Source organism: Salvelinus alpinus, chromosome 3 (assembly GCF_045679555.1).
Source record: "Salvelinus alpinus chromosome 3, SLU_Salpinus.1, whole genome shotgun sequence".
In the NCBI taxonomy this organism is placed as follows: domain Eukaryota; kingdom Metazoa; phylum Chordata; class Actinopteri; order Salmoniformes; family Salmonidae; genus Salvelinus; species Salvelinus alpinus.
Window position 1 is genome coordinate 109,937,869 of NC_092088.1, and position 17,231 is coordinate 109,955,099.

A 17,231-nucleotide genomic window follows, 5' to 3' on the forward strand; every position below is an offset into this window, starting at 1 on the left:
TTGACACATTCAGTAAGAACTGTATTTATAACAGATAATAATATTTTGGAAATTCAAATACATGCAGTGAATAGCAGTAAAATTTGGTTTAGTACTTGCAAAAATCACATGCGGCAGTTTCTGTAGTGTAGTGGTTATCACGTTCGCTTTACACGCGAAAGGTCCCCGGTTCGAAACCGGGTGGAAACAGTGCTCTTTGACACATTCAGTAAGAACTGTATTTATAACAGTGAATAGTTGCTTTCATAAATGCCTTATTTTGGAAATTCAAAGACATGCAGTGAATATCAGTAAAATTTGGTTTAGTCCTTGCAAAAACCACATGAAGCAGTTTCTGTAGTGTAGTGGTTATCACGTTCGCTTAACACGCGAAAGGTCCCTGGTTCGAAACCGGGTGGAAACAGTGCTCTTTGACACATTCAGTAAGAACTGTATTCATAACAGTGAATAGTTGCTTTCATAAATGCCTTATTTTGGAAATTCAAAGACATGCAGTGAATATCAGTAAAATTTGGTTTAGACCTTGCAAAATCTACATGCAGCAGTTTCTGTAGTGTAGTGGTTATCACATTTGCTTCACACGCGAAAGGTCCTCGGTTCAAAACAGGGTGGAAACAGTGCTCATTGACACATTCAGTAAGAACTGTATTTATAACAGTGAATAGTTGCTTTCATAAATGCCTTATTTTGGAAATTCAAAGACATGCAGTGAATATCAGTAAAATTTGGTTTAGTCCTTGCAAAAACCACATGCAGCAGTTTCTGTAGTGTAGTGGTTATCACGTTCGCTTAACACGCGAAAGGTCCCTGGTTTTAAACCGGTTGGAAAAAGTGCTTTCTTTCATAAATGCCTTATTTTGGAAATTCAAATACCTTGCAAAAACCACATGCAGCGATTTCTGTAATGTAGTGGTTATCACATTCGCTTCACACGCGAAAGGTCCCCGGTTCGAAACCGGGTGGAAACAGTGCTCTTTGACACATTCAGTAAGAACTGTATTTATAACAGTAAATAGTTGCTTTCATAAATGCCTTATTTTGGAAATTAAAATAAATTATGTGAATATCAGTAAAATTTGGTTTAGTCCTTGCAAAAATCACATGCAGTAGTTTCTGTAGTGTAGTGGTTATCACATTCGCTTCACACGCGAAAGGTCCCCGGTTTGAAACCGGGTGGAAACAGTGCTCTTTGACACATTCAGTAAGAACTGTATTTATAACAGTGAATAGTTGCTTTCATAATTGCCTTATTTTGGAAATTCAAAGACATGCAGTGAATATCAGTAAAATTTGGTTTAGTCCTTGCAAAAATCACATGCAGCAGTTTCTGTAGTGTAGTGGTTATCACGTTCGCTTAACACGCGAAAGGTCCCGGGTTCGAAATCGGGTGGAAACAGTGCATTCTTTCGTAAATGCCTTATTTTGGAAATTCAAATACATGCAGTGAATACCAGTAAAATTTGGTTTAGTCCTTGCAAAAATCACATGCAGCAGTGTCTGTAGTGTAGTGGTTATCACGTTTGCTTTACACGCGAAAGGTCCCTGGTTCGAAACCGGGTGGAAACAGTGCTCTTTGACACATTCAGTAAGAACTGTATTTATAACAGTAAATAGTTGCTTTCATAAATGCCTAATTTTGGAAATTCAAATAAATGATGTGAATATCAGTAAAATTTGGTTTAGTCCTTGCAAAAATCACATGCAGTAGTTTCTGTAGTGTAGTGGTTATCACGTTCGCTTCACAGGCGAAAGGTCCCCGGTTCGAAACCGGGTGGAAACAGTGCTCTTTGACTTATTCAGTAAGAACTGTATTTATAACAGTAAATAGTTGCTTTCATAAATGCCTTATTTTGGAAATTCAAATAAATGATGTGAATATCAGTAAAATTTGGTTTAGTCCTTGCAAAAACCACATGCAGCAGTTTCTGTAGTGTAGTGGTTATCACATTTGCTTCACACGCGAAAGGTCCCCGGTTCGAAACCGGATGGAAACAGTGCTCTTTGACACATTCAGTAAGAACTGTATTTATAACAGTGAATAGTTGCTTTCATAAATGCCTTATTTTGGAAATTCAAAGACATGCAGTGAATATCAGTAAAATTTGGTTTAGTCCTTGCAAAAATCACATGCAGTAGTTTCTGTAGTGTAGTGGTTATCACATTCGCTTCACACGCGAAAGGTCCCCGGTTCGAAACCGGGTGGGAACAGTGCTCTTTGACACATTCAGTAAGAACTGTATTTATAACAGATAATAATATTTTGGAAATTCAAATACATGCAGTGAATAGCAGTAAAATTTGGTTTAGTACTTGCAAAAATCACATGCGGCAGTTTCTGTAGTGTAGTGGTTATCACGTTCGCTTTACACGCGAAAGGTCCCCGGTTCGAAACCGGGTGGAAACAGTGCTCTTTGACACATTCAGTAAGAACTGTATTTATAACAGTGAATAGTTGCTTTCATAAATGCCTTATTTTGGAAATTCAAAGACATGCAGTGAATATCAGTAAAATTTGGTTTAGTCCTTGCAAAAACCACATGAAGCAGTTTCTGTAGTGTAGTGGTTATCACGTTCGCTTAACACGCGAAAGGTCCCTGGTTCGAAACCGGGTGGAAACAGTGCTCTTTGACACATTCAGTAAGAACTGTATTCATAACAGTGAATAGTTGCTTTCATAAATGCCTTATTTTGGAAAGTCAAATAAATGATGTGAATATCAGTAAAATTTGGTTTAGTCCTTGCAAAAACCACATGCAGCAGTTTCTGTAGTGTAGTGGTTATCACGTTCGCTTAACACGCGAAAGGTCCCCGGTTCAAAAACGGGTGGAAACAGTGGTCTTTGACACATTCAGTAAGAACTGTATTTATAACAGTAAATAGTTGCTTTCATAAATGCCTTATTTTGGAAATTCAAAGACATGCAGTGAATATCAGTAAAATTTGGTTTAGACCTTGCAAAATCTACATGCAGCAGTTTCTGTAGTGTAGTGGTTATCACATTTGCTTCACACGCGAAAGGTCCTCGGTTCAAAACAGGGTGGAAACAGTGCTCATTGACACATTCAGTAAGAACTGTATTTATAACAGTGAATAGTTGCTTTCATAAATGCCTTATTTTGGAAATTCAAAGACATGCAGTGAATATCAGTAAAATTTGGTTTAGTCCTTGCAAAAACCACATGCAGCAGTTTCTGTAGTGTAGTGGTTATCACGTTCGCTTAACACGCGAAAGGTCCCTGGTTTTAAACCGGTTGGAAAAAGTGCTTTCTTTCATAAATGCCTTATTTTGGAAATTCAAATACCTTGCAAAAACCACATGCAGCGATTTCTGTAATGTAGTGGTTATCACATTCGCTTCACACGCGAAAGGTCCCCGGTTCGAAACCGGGTGGAAACAGTGCTCTTTGACACATTCAGTAAGAACTGTATTTATAACAGTAAATAGTTGCTTTCATAAATGCCTTATTTTGGAAATTAAAATAAATTATGTGAATATCAGTAAAATTTGGTTTAGTCCTTGCAAAAATCACATGCAGTAGTTTCTGTAGTGTAGTGGTTATCACATTCGCTTCACACGCGAAAGGTCCCCGGTTTGAAACCGGGTGGAAACAGTGCTCTTTGACACATTCAGTAAGAACTGTATTTATAACAGTGAATAGTTGCTTTCATAATTGCCTTATTTTGGAAATTCAAAGACATGCAGTGAATATCAGTAAAATTTGGTTTAGTCCTTGCAAAAATCACATGCAGCAGTTTCTGTAGTGTAGTGGTTATCACGTTCGCTTAACACGCGAAAGGTCCCGGGTTCGAAATCGGGTGGAAACAGTGCATTCTTTCGTAAATGCCTTATTTTGGAAATTCAAATACATGCAGTGAATACCAGTAAAATTTGGTTTAGTCCTTGCAAAAATCACATGCAGCAGTGTCTGTAGTGTAGTGGTTATCACGTTTGCTTTACACGCGAAAGGTCCCTGGTTCGAAACCGGGTGGAAACAGTGCTCTTTGACACATTCAGTAAGAACTGTATTTATAACAGTAAATAGTTGCTTTCATAAATGCCTAATTTTGGAAATTCAAATAAATGATGTGAATATCAGTAAAATTTGGTTTAGTCCTTGCAAAAATCACATGCAGTAGTTTCTGTAGTGTAGTGGTTATCACGTTCGCTTCACAGGCGAAAGGTCCCCGGTTCGAAACCGGGTGGAAACAGTGCTCTTTGACTTATTCAGTAAGAACTGTATTTATAACAGTAAATAGTTGCTTTCATAAATGCCTTATTTTGGAAATTCAAATAAATGATGTGAATATCAGTAAAATTTGGTTTAGTCCTTGCAAAAACCACATGCAGCAGTTTCTGTAGTGTAGTGGTTATCACATTTGCTTCACACGCGAAAGGTCCCCGGTTCGAAACCGGATGGAAACAGTGCTCTTTGACACATTCAGTAAGAACTGTATTTATAACAGTGAATAGTTGCTTTCATAAATGCCTTATTTTGGAAATTCAAAGACATGCAGTGAATATCAGTAAAATTTGGTTTAGTCCTTGCAAAAATCACATGCAGTAGTTTCTGTAGTGTAGTGGTTATCACATTCGCTTCACACGCGAAAGGTCCCCGGTTCGAAACCGGGTGGGAACAGTGCTCTTTGACACATTCAGTAAGAACTGTATTTATAACAGATAATAATATTTTGGAAATTCAAATACATGCAGTGAATAGCAGTAAAATTTGGTTTAGTACTTGCAAAAATCACATGCGGCAGTTTCTGTAGTGTAGTGGTTATCACGTTCGCTTTACACGCGAAAGGTCCCCGGTTCGAAACCGGGTGGAAACAGTGCTCTTTGACACATTCAGTAAGAACTGTATTTATAACAGTGAATAGTTGCTTTCATAAATGCCTTATTTTGGAAATTCAAAGACATGCAGTGAATATCAGTAAAATTTGGTTTAGTCCTTGCAAAAACCACATGAAGCAGTTTCTGTAGTGTAGTGGTTATCACGTTCGCTTAACACGCGAAAGGTCCCTGGTTCGAAACCGGGTGGAAACAGTGCTCTTTGACACATTCAGTAAGAACTGTATTCATAACAGTGAATAGTTGCTTTCATAAATGCCTTATTTTGGAAAGTCAAATAAATGATGTGAATATCAGTAAAATTTGGTTTAGTCCTTGCAAAAACCACATGCAGCAGTTTCTGTAGTGTAGTGGTTATCACGTTCGCTTAACACGCGAAAGGTCCCCGGTTCAAAAACGGGTGGAAACAGTGGTCTTTGACACATTCAGTAAGAACTGTATTTATAACAGTAAATAGTTGCTTTCATAAATGCCTTATTTTGGAAATTCAAAGACATGCAGTGAATATCAGTAAAATTTGGTTTAGACCTTGCAAAATCTACATGCAGCAGTTTCTGTAGTGTAGTGGTTATCACATTTGCTTCACACGCGAAAGGTCCTCGGTTCAAAACAGGGTGGAAACAGTGCTCATTGACACATTCAGTAAGAACTGTATTTATAACAGTGAATAGTTGCTTTCATAAATGCCTTATTTTGGAAATTCAAAGACATGCAGTGAATATCAGTAAAATTTGGTTTAGTCCTTGCAAAAACCACATGCAGCAGTTTCTGTAGTGTAGTGGTTATCACGTTCGCTTAACACGCGAAAGGTCCCTGGTTTTAAACCGGTTGGAAAAAGTGCTTTCTTTCATAAATGCCTTATTTTGGAAATTCAAATACCTTGCAAAAACCACATGCAGCGATTTCTGTAATGTAGTGGTTATCACATTCGCTTCACACGCGAAAGGTCCCCGGTTCGAAACCGGGTGGAAACAGTGCTCTTTGACACATTCAGTAAGAACTGTATTTATAACAGTAAATAGTTGCTTTCATAAATGCCTTATTTTGGAAATTAAAATAAATTATGTGAATATCAGTAAAATTTGGTTTAGTCCTTGCAAAAATCACATGCAGTAGTTTCTGTAGTGTAGTGGTTATCACATTCGCTTCACACGCGAAAGGTCCCCGGTTTGAAACCGGGTGGAAACAGTGCTCTTTGACACATTCAGTAAGAACTGTATTTATAACAGTGAATAGTTGCTTTCATAATTGCCTTATTTTGGAAATTCAAAGACATGCAGTGAATATCAGTAAAATTTGGTTTAGTCCTTGCAAAAATCACATGCAGCAGTTTCTGTAGTGTAGTGGTTATCACGTTCGCTTAACACGCGAAAGGTCCCGGGTTCGAAATCGGGTGGAAACAGTGCATTCTTTCGTAAATGCCTTATTTTGGAAATTCAAATACATGCAGTGAATACCAGTAAAATTTGGTTTAGTCCTTGCAAAAATCACATGCAGCAGTGTCTGTAGTGTAGTGGTTATCACGTTTGCTTTACACGCGAAAGGTCCCTGGTTCGAAACCGGGTGGAAACAGTGCTCTTTGACACATTCAGTAAGAACTGTATTTATAACAGTAAATAGTTGCTTTCATAAATGCCTAATTTTGGAAATTCAAATAAATGATGTGAATATCAGTAAAATTTGGTTTAGTCCTTGCAAAAATCACATGCAGTAGTTTCTGTAGTGTAGTGGTTATCACGTTCGCTTCACAGGCGAAAGGTCCCCGGTTCGAAACCGGGTGGAAACAGTGCTCTTTGACTTATTCAGTAAGAACTGTATTTATAACAGTAAATAGTTGCTTTCATAAATGCCTTATTTTGGAAATTCAAATAAATGATGTGAATATCAGTAAAATTTGGTTTAGTCCTTGCAAAAACCACATGCAGCAGTTTCTGTAGTGTAGTGGTTATCACATTTGCTTCACACGCGAAAGGTCCCCGGTTCGAAACCGGATGGAAACAGTGCTCTTTGACACATTCAGTAAGAACTGTATTTATAACAGTGAATAGTTGCTTTCATAAATGCCTTATTTTGGAAATTCAAAGACATGCAGTGAATATCAGTAAAATTTGGTTTAGTCCTTGCAAAAACCACATGAAGCAGTTTCTGTAGTGTAGTGGTTATCACGTTCGCTTAACACGCGAAAGGTCCCTGGTTCGAAACCGGGTGGAAACAGTGCTCTTTGACACATTCAGTAAGAACTGTATTTATAACAGTAAATAGTTGCTTTCATAAATGCCTTATTTTGGAAATTCAAATAAATGATGTGAATATCAGTAAAATTTGGTTTAGTCCTTGCAAAAATCACATGCAGCAGTTTCTGTAGTGTAGTGGTTATCACGTTCGCTTAACACTTGAAAGGTCCCCGGTTCGAAACCGGGTGGAAACAGTGCATTCTTTCATAAATGCCTTATTTTGGAAATTCAAATACATGCAGTGAATATCAGTAAAATTTGGTTTAGTCCTTGCAAAAACAACATGCAGCAGTTTCAGTAGTGTAGTGTTTATCACATTCGCTTCACAGGCGAAAGGTCCCCGGTTCGAAACCGGTTGGAAACAGTGCTCTTTGACACATTCAGTAAGAACTGTTTTTATAACAGTAAATAGTTGCTTTCATAAATGCCTTATTTTGGAAATTCAAATAAATGATGTGAATATCAGTAAAATTTGGTTTAGTCCTTGCAAAAACAACATGCAGCAGTTTCTGTAGTGTAGTGGTTATCACATTCGCTTCACACGCGAAAGGTCCCAGGTTTGAAACCGGGTGGAAACAGTGCTCTTTGACACATTCAGTAAGAACTGTATTTATAACAGTGAATAGTTGCTTTCATAAATATAACAGATAATAATATTTTGGAAATTCAAATACATGCAGTGAATAGCAGTAAAATTTGGTTTAGTCCTTGCAAAAATCACATGCAGCAGTGTCTGTAGTGTAGTGGTTATCACGTTTGCTTTACACGTGAAAGGTCCCTGGTTCGAAACCGGGTGGAAACAGTGCTCTTTGACACATTCAGTAAGAACTGTATTTATAACAGTAAATAGTTGCTTTCATAAATGCCTAATTTTGGAAATTCAAATAAATGATGTGAATATCAGTAAAATTTGGTTTAGTCCTTGCAAAAATCACATGCAGTAGTTTCTGTAGTGTAGTGGTTATCACGTTCGCTTCACAGGCGAAAGGTCCCCGGTTCGAAACCGGGTGGAAACAGTGCTCTTTGACTTATTCAGTAAGAACTGTATTTATAACAGTAAATAGTTGCTTTCATAAATGCCTTATTTTGGAAATTCAAATAAATGATGTGAATATCAGTAAAATTTGGTTTAGTCCTTGCAAAAACCACATGCAGCAGTTTCTGTAGTGTAGTGGTTATCACATTTGCTTCACACGCGAAAGGTCCCCGGTTCGAATCCGGATGGAAACAGTGCTCTTTGACACATTCAGTAAGAACTGTATTTATAACAGTGAATAGTTGCTTTCATAAATGCCTTATTTTGGAAATTGAAAGACATGCAGTGAATATCAGTAAAATTTGGTTTAGTCCTTGCAAAAACCACATGAAGCAGTTTCTGTAGTGTAGTGGTTATCACGTTCGCTTAACACGCGAAGGGTCCCTGGTTCGAAACCGGGTGGGAACAGTGCTCTTTGACACATTCAGTAAGAACTGTATTTATAACAGTAAATAGTTGCTTTCATAAGTGCCTTATTTTGGAAATTCAAATAAATGATGTGAATATCAGTAAAATTTGGTTTAGTCCTTGCAAAAATCACATGCAGCAGTTTCTGTAGTGTAGTGGTTATCACGTTCGCTTAACACTTGAAAGGTCCCCGGTTCGAAACCGGGTGGAAACAGTGCATTCTTTCATAAATGCCTTATTTTGGAAATTCAAATACATGCAGTGAATATCAGTAAAATTTGGTTTAGTCCTTGCAAAAACAACATGCAGCAGTTTCAGTAGTGTAGTGTTTATCACATTCGCTTCACAGGCGAAAGGTCCCCGGTTCGAAACCGGTTGGAAACAGTGCTCTTTGGCACATTCAGTAAGAACTGTTTTTATAACAGTAAATAGTTGCTTTCATAAATGCCTTATTTTGGAAATTCAAATAAATGATGTGAATATCAGTAAAATTTGGTTTAGTCCTTGCAAAAACAACATGCAGCAGTTTCTGTAGTGTAGTGGTTATCACATTCGCTTCACACGCGAAAGGTCCCAGGTTTGAAACCGGGTGGAAACAGTGCTCTTTGACACATTCAGTAAGAACTGTATTTATAACAGTGAATAGTTGCTTTCATAAATATAACAGATAATAATATTTTGGAAATTCAAATACATGCAGTGAATAGCAGTAAAATTTGGTTTAGTCCTTGCAAAAATCACATGCAGCAGTTTCTGTAGTGTAGTGGTTATCACGTTCGCTTAACACGCGAAAGGTCCCCGGTTCGAAACCGGGTGGAAACAGTGCATTCTTTCATAAATGCCTTATTTTGGAAATTCAAATACATGCAGTGAATATCAGTAAAATTTGGTTTAGTCCTTGCAAAAATCACATGCAGCAGTTTCTGTAGTGTAGTGGTTATCACGTTCGCTTAACACGCGAAAGGTCCCCGGTTCGAAAACGGGTGGAAACAGTGCTCTTTGACACATTCTGTAAGAACTGTATTTATAACAGTGAATAGTTGCTTTCATAAATGCCTTATTTTGGAAATTCAAATAAATGATGTGAATATCAGTAAAATTTGGTTTAGTCCTTGCAAAAATCACATGCAGCAGTTTCTGTAGTGTAGTGGTTATCACGTTCGCTTAACACGCGAAAGGTCCCTGGTTTGAAACCGGGTGGAAAAAGTGCTTTCTTTCATAAATGCCTTATTTTGGAAATTCAAATACATGCAGTGAATATCAGTAAAATTTGGTTTAGTCCTTGCAAAAACAACATGCAGCAGTTTCAGTAGTGTAGTGTTTATCACATTCGCTTCACACGCGAAAGGTCCCCGGTTCGAAACCGGTTGGAAACAGTGCTCTTTGACACATTCAGTAAGAACTGTTTTTATAACAGTAAATAGTTGCTTTCATAAATGCCTTATTTTGGAAATTCAAATAAATGATGTGAATATCAGTAAAATTTGGTTTAGTCCTTGCAAAAACAACATGCAGCAGTTTCTGTAGTGTAGTGGTTATCACATTCGCTTCACACGCGAAAGGTCCCAGGTTTGAAACCGGGTGGAAACAGTGCTCTTTGACACATTCAGTAAGAACTGTATTTATAACAGTGAATAGTTGCTTTCATAAATATAACAGATAATAATATTTTGGAAATTCAAATACATGCAGTGAATAGCAGTAAAATTTGGTTTAGTCCTTGCAAAAATCACATGCAGCAGTTTCTGTAGTGTAGTGGTTATCACGTTCGCTTAACACGCGAAAGGTCCCCGGTTCGAAAACGGCTGGAAACAGTGCTCTTTGACACATTCAGTAAGAACTGTATTTATAACAGTGAATAGTTGCTTTCATAAATGCCTTATTTTGGAAATTCAAATAAATGATGTGAATATCAGTAAAATTTGGTTTAGTCCTTGCAAAAATCACATGCAGCAGTTTCTGTAGTGTAGTGGTTATCACGTTCGCTTAACACGCGAAAGGTCCCTGGTTTGAAACCGGGTGGAAAAAGTGCTTTCTTTCATAAATGCCTTATTTTGGAAATTCAAATACATGCAGTGAATATCAGTAAAATTTGGTTTAGTCCTTGCAAAAATCGCATTAAGCAGTTTCTGTAGTGTAGTGGTTATCACATTCGCTTCACAGGCGAAAGGTCCCCGGTTCGAAACCGGTTGGAAACAGTGCTCTTTGACACATTCAGTAAGAACTGTTTTTATAACAGTAAATAGTTGCTTTCATAAATGCCTTATTTTGGAAATTCAAATAAATGATGTGAATATCAGTAAAATTTGGTTTAGTCCTTGCAAAAACAACATGCAGCAGTTTCTGTAGTGTAGTGGTTATCACATTCGCTTCACACGCGAAAGGTCCCAGGTTTGAAACCGGGTGGAAACAGTGCTCTTTGACACATTCAGTAAGAACTGTATTTATAACAGTGAATAGTTGCTTTCATAAATATAACAGATAATAATATTTTGGAAATTCAAATACATGCAGTGAATAGCAGTAAAATTTGGTTTAGTCCTTGCAAAAATCACATCCAGCAGTTTCTGTAGTGTAGTGGTTATCACGTTCGCTTAACACGCGAAAGGTCCCCGGTTCGAAACCGGGTGGAAACAGTGCATTCTTTCATAAATGCCTTATTTTGGAAATTCAAATACATGCAGTGAATATCAGTAAAATTTGGTTTAGTCCTTGCAAAAAACACATTAAGCAGTTTCTGTAGTGTAGTGGTTATCACATTCGCTTCACATGCAAAAGGTCCCTGGTTCGAAACCGGGTGTAAACAGTGCTCTTTGACCCATTCAGTAAGAACTGTATTTATAACAGTGAATAGTTGCTTTCATAAATGCCTTATTTTGGAAATTCAAAGAAATGATGTGAATATCAGTAAAATTTGGTTTAGTCCTTGCAAAAACCACATGCAGCAGTTTCTGTAGTGTAGTGGTTATCACGTTCGCTTAACACGCGAAAGGTCCCTGGTTTGAAACCAGGTGGAAAAAGTGCTTTCTTTCATAAATGCCTTATTTTGGAAATTCAAATACATGCAGTGAATATCAGTAAAATTTGGTTTAGTCCTTGCAAAAATCACATGAAGCAGTTTCTGTAGTGTAGTGGTTATCACATTCGCTTCACACGCGAAAGGTCCCCGGTTCGAAACCGGGTGGGAACAGTGCTCTTTGACACATTCAGTAAGAACTGTATTTATAACAGATAATAATATTTTGGAAATTCAAATACATGCAGTGAATAGCAGTAAAATTTGGTTTAGTACTTGCAAAAATCACATGCGGCAGTTTCTGTAGTGTAGTGGTTATCACGTTCGCTTAACACGCGAAAGGTCCCCGGTTCGAAACCGGGTGGAAACAGTGCATTCTTTCATAAATGCCTTATTTTGGAAATTCAAATACATGCAGTGAATATCAGTAAAATTTGGTTTAGTCCTTGCAAAAATCACATGCAGCAGTTTCTGTAGTGTAGTGGTTATCACGTTCGCTTAACACGCGAAAGGTCCCCGGTTCGAAAACGGGTGGAAACAGTGCTCTTTGACACATTCTGTAAGAACTGTATTTATAACAGTGAATAGTTGCTTTCATAAATGCCTTATTTTGGAAATTCAAATAAATGATGTGAATATCAGTAAAATTTGGTTTAGTCCTTGCAAAAATCACATGCAGCAGTTTCTGTAGTGTAGTGGTTATCACGTTCGCTTAACACGCGAAAGGTCCCTGGTTTGAAACCGGGTGGAAAAAGTGCTTTCTTTCATAAATGCCTTATTTTGGAAATTCAAATACATGCAGTGAATATCAGTAAAATTTGGTTTAGTCCTTGCAAAAACAACATGCAGCAGTTTCAGTAGTGTAGTGTTTATCACATTCGCTTCACACGCGAAAGGTCCCCGGTTCGAAACCGGTTGGAAACAGTGCTCTTTGACACATTCAGTAAGAACTGTTTTTATAACAGTAAATAGTTGCTTTCATAAATGCCTTATTTTGGAAATTCAAATAAATGATGTGAATATCAGTAAAATTTGGTTTAGTCCTTGCAAAAACAACATGCAGCAGTTTCTGTAGTGTAGTGGTTATCACATTCGCTTCACACGCGAAAGGTCCCAGGTTTGAAACCGGGTGGAAACAGTGCTCTTTGACACATTCAGTAAGAACTGTATTTATAACAGTGAATAGTTGCTTTCATAAATATAACAGATAATAATATTTTGGAAATTCAAATACATGCAGTGAATAGCAGTAAAATTTGGTTTAGTCCTTGCAAAAATCACATGCAGCAGTTTCTGTAGTGTAGTGGTTATCACGTTCGCTTAACACGCGAAAGGTCCCCGGTTCGAAAACGGCTGGAAACAGTGCTCTTTGACACATTCAGTAAGAACTGTATTTATAACAGTGAATAGTTGCTTTCATAAATGCCTTATTTTGGAAATTCAAATAAATGATGTGAATATCAGTAAAATTTGGTTTAGTCCTTGCAAAAATCACATGCAGCAGTTTCTGTAGTGTAGTGGTTATCACGTTCGCTTAACACGCGAAAGGTCCCTGGTTTGAAACCGGGTGGAAAAAGTGCTTTCTTTCATAAATGCCTTATTTTGGAAATTCAAATACATGCAGTGAATATCAGTAAAATTTGGTTTAGTCCTTGCAAAAATCGCATTAAGCAGTTTCTGTAGTGTAGTGGTTATCACATTCGCTTCACAGGCGAAAGGTCCCCGGTTCGAAACCGGTTGGAAACAGTGCTCTTTGACACATTCAGTAAGAACTGTTTTTATAACAGTAAATAGTTGCTTTCATAAATGCCTTATTTTGGAAATTCAAATAAATGATGTGAATATCAGTAAAATTTGGTTTAGTCCTTGCAAAAACAACATGCAGCAGTTTCTGTAGTGTAGTGGTTATCACATTCGCTTCACACGCGAAAGGTCCCAGGTTTGAAACCGGGTGGAAACAGTGCTCTTTGACACATTCAGTAAGAACTGTATTTATAACAGTGAATAGTTGCTTTCATAAATATAACAGATAATAATATTTTGGAAATTCAAATACATGCAGTGAATAGCAGTAAAATTTGGTTTAGTCCTTGCAAAAATCACATCCAGCAGTTTCTGTAGTGTAGTGGTTATCACGTTCGCTTAACACGCGAAAGGTCCCCGGTTCGAAACCGGGTGGAAACAGTGCATTCTTTCATAAATGCCTTATTTTGGAAATTCAAATACATGCAGTGAATATCAGTAAAATTTGGTTTAGTCCTTGCAAAAAACACATTTAGCAGTTTCTGTAGTGTAGTGGTTATCACATTCGCTTCACACGCAAAAGGTCCCTGGTTCGAAACCGGGTGTAAACAGTGCTCTTTGACCCATTCAGTAAGAACTGTATTTATAACAGTGAATAGTTGCTTTCATAAATGCCTTATTTTGGAAATTCAAAGAAATGATGTGAATATCAGTAAAATTTGGTTTAGTCCTTGCAAAAACCACATGCAGCAGTTTCTGTAGTGTAGTGGTTATCACGTTCGCTTAACACGCGAAAGGTCCCTGGTTTGAAACCAGGTGGAAAAAGTGCTTTCTTTCATAAATGCCTTATTTTGGAAATTCAAATACATGCAGTGAATATCAGTAAAATTTGGTTTAGTCCTTGCAAAAATCACATGAAGCAGTTTCTGTAGTGTAGTGGTTATCACATTCGCTTCACACGCGAAAGGTCCCCGGTTCGAAACCGGGTGGGAACAGTGCTCTTTGACAGATTCAGTAAGAACTGTATTTATAACAGATAATAATATTTTGGAAATTCAAATACATGCAGTGAATAGCAGTAAAATTTGGTTTAGTACTTGCAAAAATCACATGTGGCAGTTTCTGTAGTGTAGTGGTTATCACGTTCGCTTTACACGCGAAAGGTCCCCGGTTCGAAACCGGGTGGAAACAGTGCTCTTTGACACATTCAGTAAGAACTGTATTTATAACAGTGAATAGTTGCTTTCATAAATGCCTTATTTTGGAAATTCAAATAAATGATGTGAATATCAGTAAAACATGCAGCAGTTTCTGTAGTGTAGTGGTTATCACATTCGCTTTACAGGCGAAAGGTCCCCGGTTTGAAACCGGGTGGAAACAGTGCTCTTTGACACATTCAGTAAGAACTGTATTTATAACAGTGAATAGTTGCTTTCATAAATGCCTTATTTTGGAAATTCAAAGACATGCAGTGAATATCAGTAAAATTTGGTTTAGTCCTTGCAAAAACCACATGAAGCAGTTTCTGTAGTGTAGTGGTTATCACGTTCGCTTCACACGCGAAAGGTCCCTGGTTCGAAACCGGGTGGAAACAGTGCTCTTTGACACATTCAGTAAGAACTGTATTTATAACAGTAAATAGTTGCTTTCATAAATGCCTTATTTTGGAAATTCAAATAAATGATGTGAATATCAATAAAATTTGGTTTAGTCCTTGCAAAAACAACATGCAGCAGTTTCAGTAGTGTAGTGGTTATCACATTCGCTTCACAGGCGAAAGGTCCCCGGTTCGAAACCGGGTGGAAACAGTGCTCTTTGACACATTCAGTAAGAACTGTATTTATAACAGTAAATAGTTGCTTTCATAAATGCCTTATTTTGGAAATTCAAATAAATGATGTGAATATCAGTAAAATTTGGTTTAGTCCTTGCAAAAACAACATGCAGCAGTTTCTGTAGTGTAGTGGTTATCACATTCGCTTCACACGCGAAAGGTCCCAGGTTTGAAACCGGGTGGAAACAGTGCTCTTTGACACATTCAGTAAGAACTGTATTTATAACAGTGAATAGTTGCTTTCATAAATATAACAGATAATAATATTTTGGAAATTCAAATACATGCAGTGAATAGCAGTAAAATTTGGTTTAGTCCTTGCAAAAATCACATGCAGCAGTTTCTGTAGTGTAGTGGTTATCACGTTCGCTTAACACGCGAAAGGTCCCCTGTTCGAAACCGGGTGGAAACAGTGCATTCTTTCATAAATGCCTTATTTTGGAAATTCAAATACATGCAGTGAATATCAGTAAAATTTGGTTTAGTCCTTGCAAAAATCACATGCAGCAGTTTCTGTAGTGTAGTGGTTATCACGTTCGCTTAACACGCGAAAGGTCCCCGGTTCGAAAACGGGTGGAAACAGTGCTCTTTGACACATTCAGTAAGAACTGTATTTATAACAGTGAATAGTTGCTTTCATAAATGCCTTATTTTGGAAATTCAAATAAATGATGTGAATATCAGTAAAATTTGGTTTAGTCCTTGCAAAAATCACATGCAGCAGTTTCTGTAGTGTAGTGGTTATCACGTTCGCTTAACACCCGAAAGGTCCCTGGTTTGAAACCGGGTGGAAAAAGTGCTTTCTTTCATAAATGCCTTATTTTGGAAATTCAAATACATGCAGTGAATATCAGTAAAATTTGGTTTAGTCCTTGCAAAAACAACATGCAGCAGTTTCAGTAGTGTAGTGTTTATCACATTCGCTTCACACGCGAAAGGTCCCCGGTTCGAAACCGGTTGGAAACAGTGCTCTTTGACACATTCAGTAAGAACTGTTTTTATAACAGTAAATAGTTGCTTTCATAAATGCCTTATTTTGGAAATTCAAATAAATGATGTGAATATCAGTAAAATTTGGTTTAGTCCTTGCAAAAACAACATGCAGCAGTTTCTGTAGTGTAGTGGTTATCACATTCGCTTCACACGCGAAAGGTCCCAGGTTTGAAACCGGGTGGAAACAGTGCTCTTTGACACATTCAGTAAGAACTGTATTTATAACAGTGAATAGTTGCTTTCATAAATATAACAGATAATAATATTTTGGAAATTCAAATACATGCAGTGAATAGCAGTAAAATTTGGTTTAGTCCTTGCAAAAATCACATGCAGCAGTTTCTGTAGTGTAGTGGTTATCACGTTCGCTTAACACGCGAAAGGTCCCCGGTTCGAAAACGGCTGGAAACAGTGCTCTTTGACACATTCAGTAAGAACTGTATTTATAACAGTGAATAGTTGCTTTCATAAATGCCTTATTTTGGAAATTCAAATAAATGATGTGAATATCAGTAAAATTTGGTTTAGTCCTTGCAAAAATCACATGCAGCAGTTTCTGTAGTGTAGTGGTTATCACGTTCGCTTAACACGCGAAAGGTCCCTGGTTTGAAACCGGGTGGAAAAAGTGCTTTCTTTCATAAATGCCTTATTTTGGAAATTCAAATACATGCAGTGAATATCAGTAAAATTTGGTTTAGTCCTTGCAAAAATCACATTAAGCAGTTTCTGTAGTGTAGTGGTTATCACATTCGCTTCACAGGCGAAAGGTCCCCGGTTCGAAACCGGTTGGAAACAGTGATCTTTGACACATTCAGTAAGAACCGTTTTTATAACAGTAAATAGTTGCTTTCATAAATGCCTTATTTTGGAAATTCAAATAAATGATGTGAATATCAGTAAAATTTGGTTTAGTCCTTGCAAAAACAACATGCAGCAGTTTCTGTAGTGTAGTGGTTATCACATTCGCTTCACACGCGAAAGGTCCCAGGTTTGAAACCGGGTGGAAACAGTGCTCTTTGACACATTCAGTAAGAACTGTATTTATAACAGTGAATAGTTGCTTTCATAAATATAACAGATAATAATATTTTGGAAATTCAAATACATGCAGTGAA

At 37.3% G+C, this 17,231-nt stretch overlaps 5 non-coding genes across 5 annotated transcripts; all 5 read left to right on the top strand.

Moving 5' to 3' along the window:
* The first annotated feature begins 9,279 nt into the window (after nucleotides 1-9,279).
* trnav-aac (transfer RNA valine (anticodon AAC)) lies at nucleotides 9,280-9,352 on the top strand. Its single transcript has one exon. It is a non-coding gene; the product is annotated as a tRNA-Val (tRNA).
* A 1,741-nt stretch (nucleotides 9,353-11,093) lies between these two features.
* trnav-aac (transfer RNA valine (anticodon AAC)) lies at nucleotides 11,094-11,166 on the top strand. Its single transcript has one exon. It is a non-coding gene; the product is annotated as a tRNA-Val (tRNA).
* Nucleotides 11,167-11,843: 677 nt separating this feature from the next.
* On the top strand, nucleotides 11,844-11,916 carry trnav-aac (transfer RNA valine (anticodon AAC)). Its single transcript has one exon. It is a non-coding gene; the product is annotated as a tRNA-Val (tRNA).
* A 1,741-nt stretch (nucleotides 11,917-13,657) lies between these two features.
* On the top strand, nucleotides 13,658-13,730 carry trnav-aac (transfer RNA valine (anticodon AAC)). Its single transcript has one exon. It is a non-coding gene; the product is annotated as a tRNA-Val (tRNA).
* Nucleotides 13,731-14,810: 1,080 nt separating this feature from the next.
* On the top strand, nucleotides 14,811-14,883 carry trnav-cac (transfer RNA valine (anticodon CAC)). Its single transcript has one exon. It is a non-coding gene; the product is annotated as a tRNA-Val (tRNA).
* The last annotated feature ends 2,348 nt before the right edge of the window (nucleotides 14,884-17,231 follow it).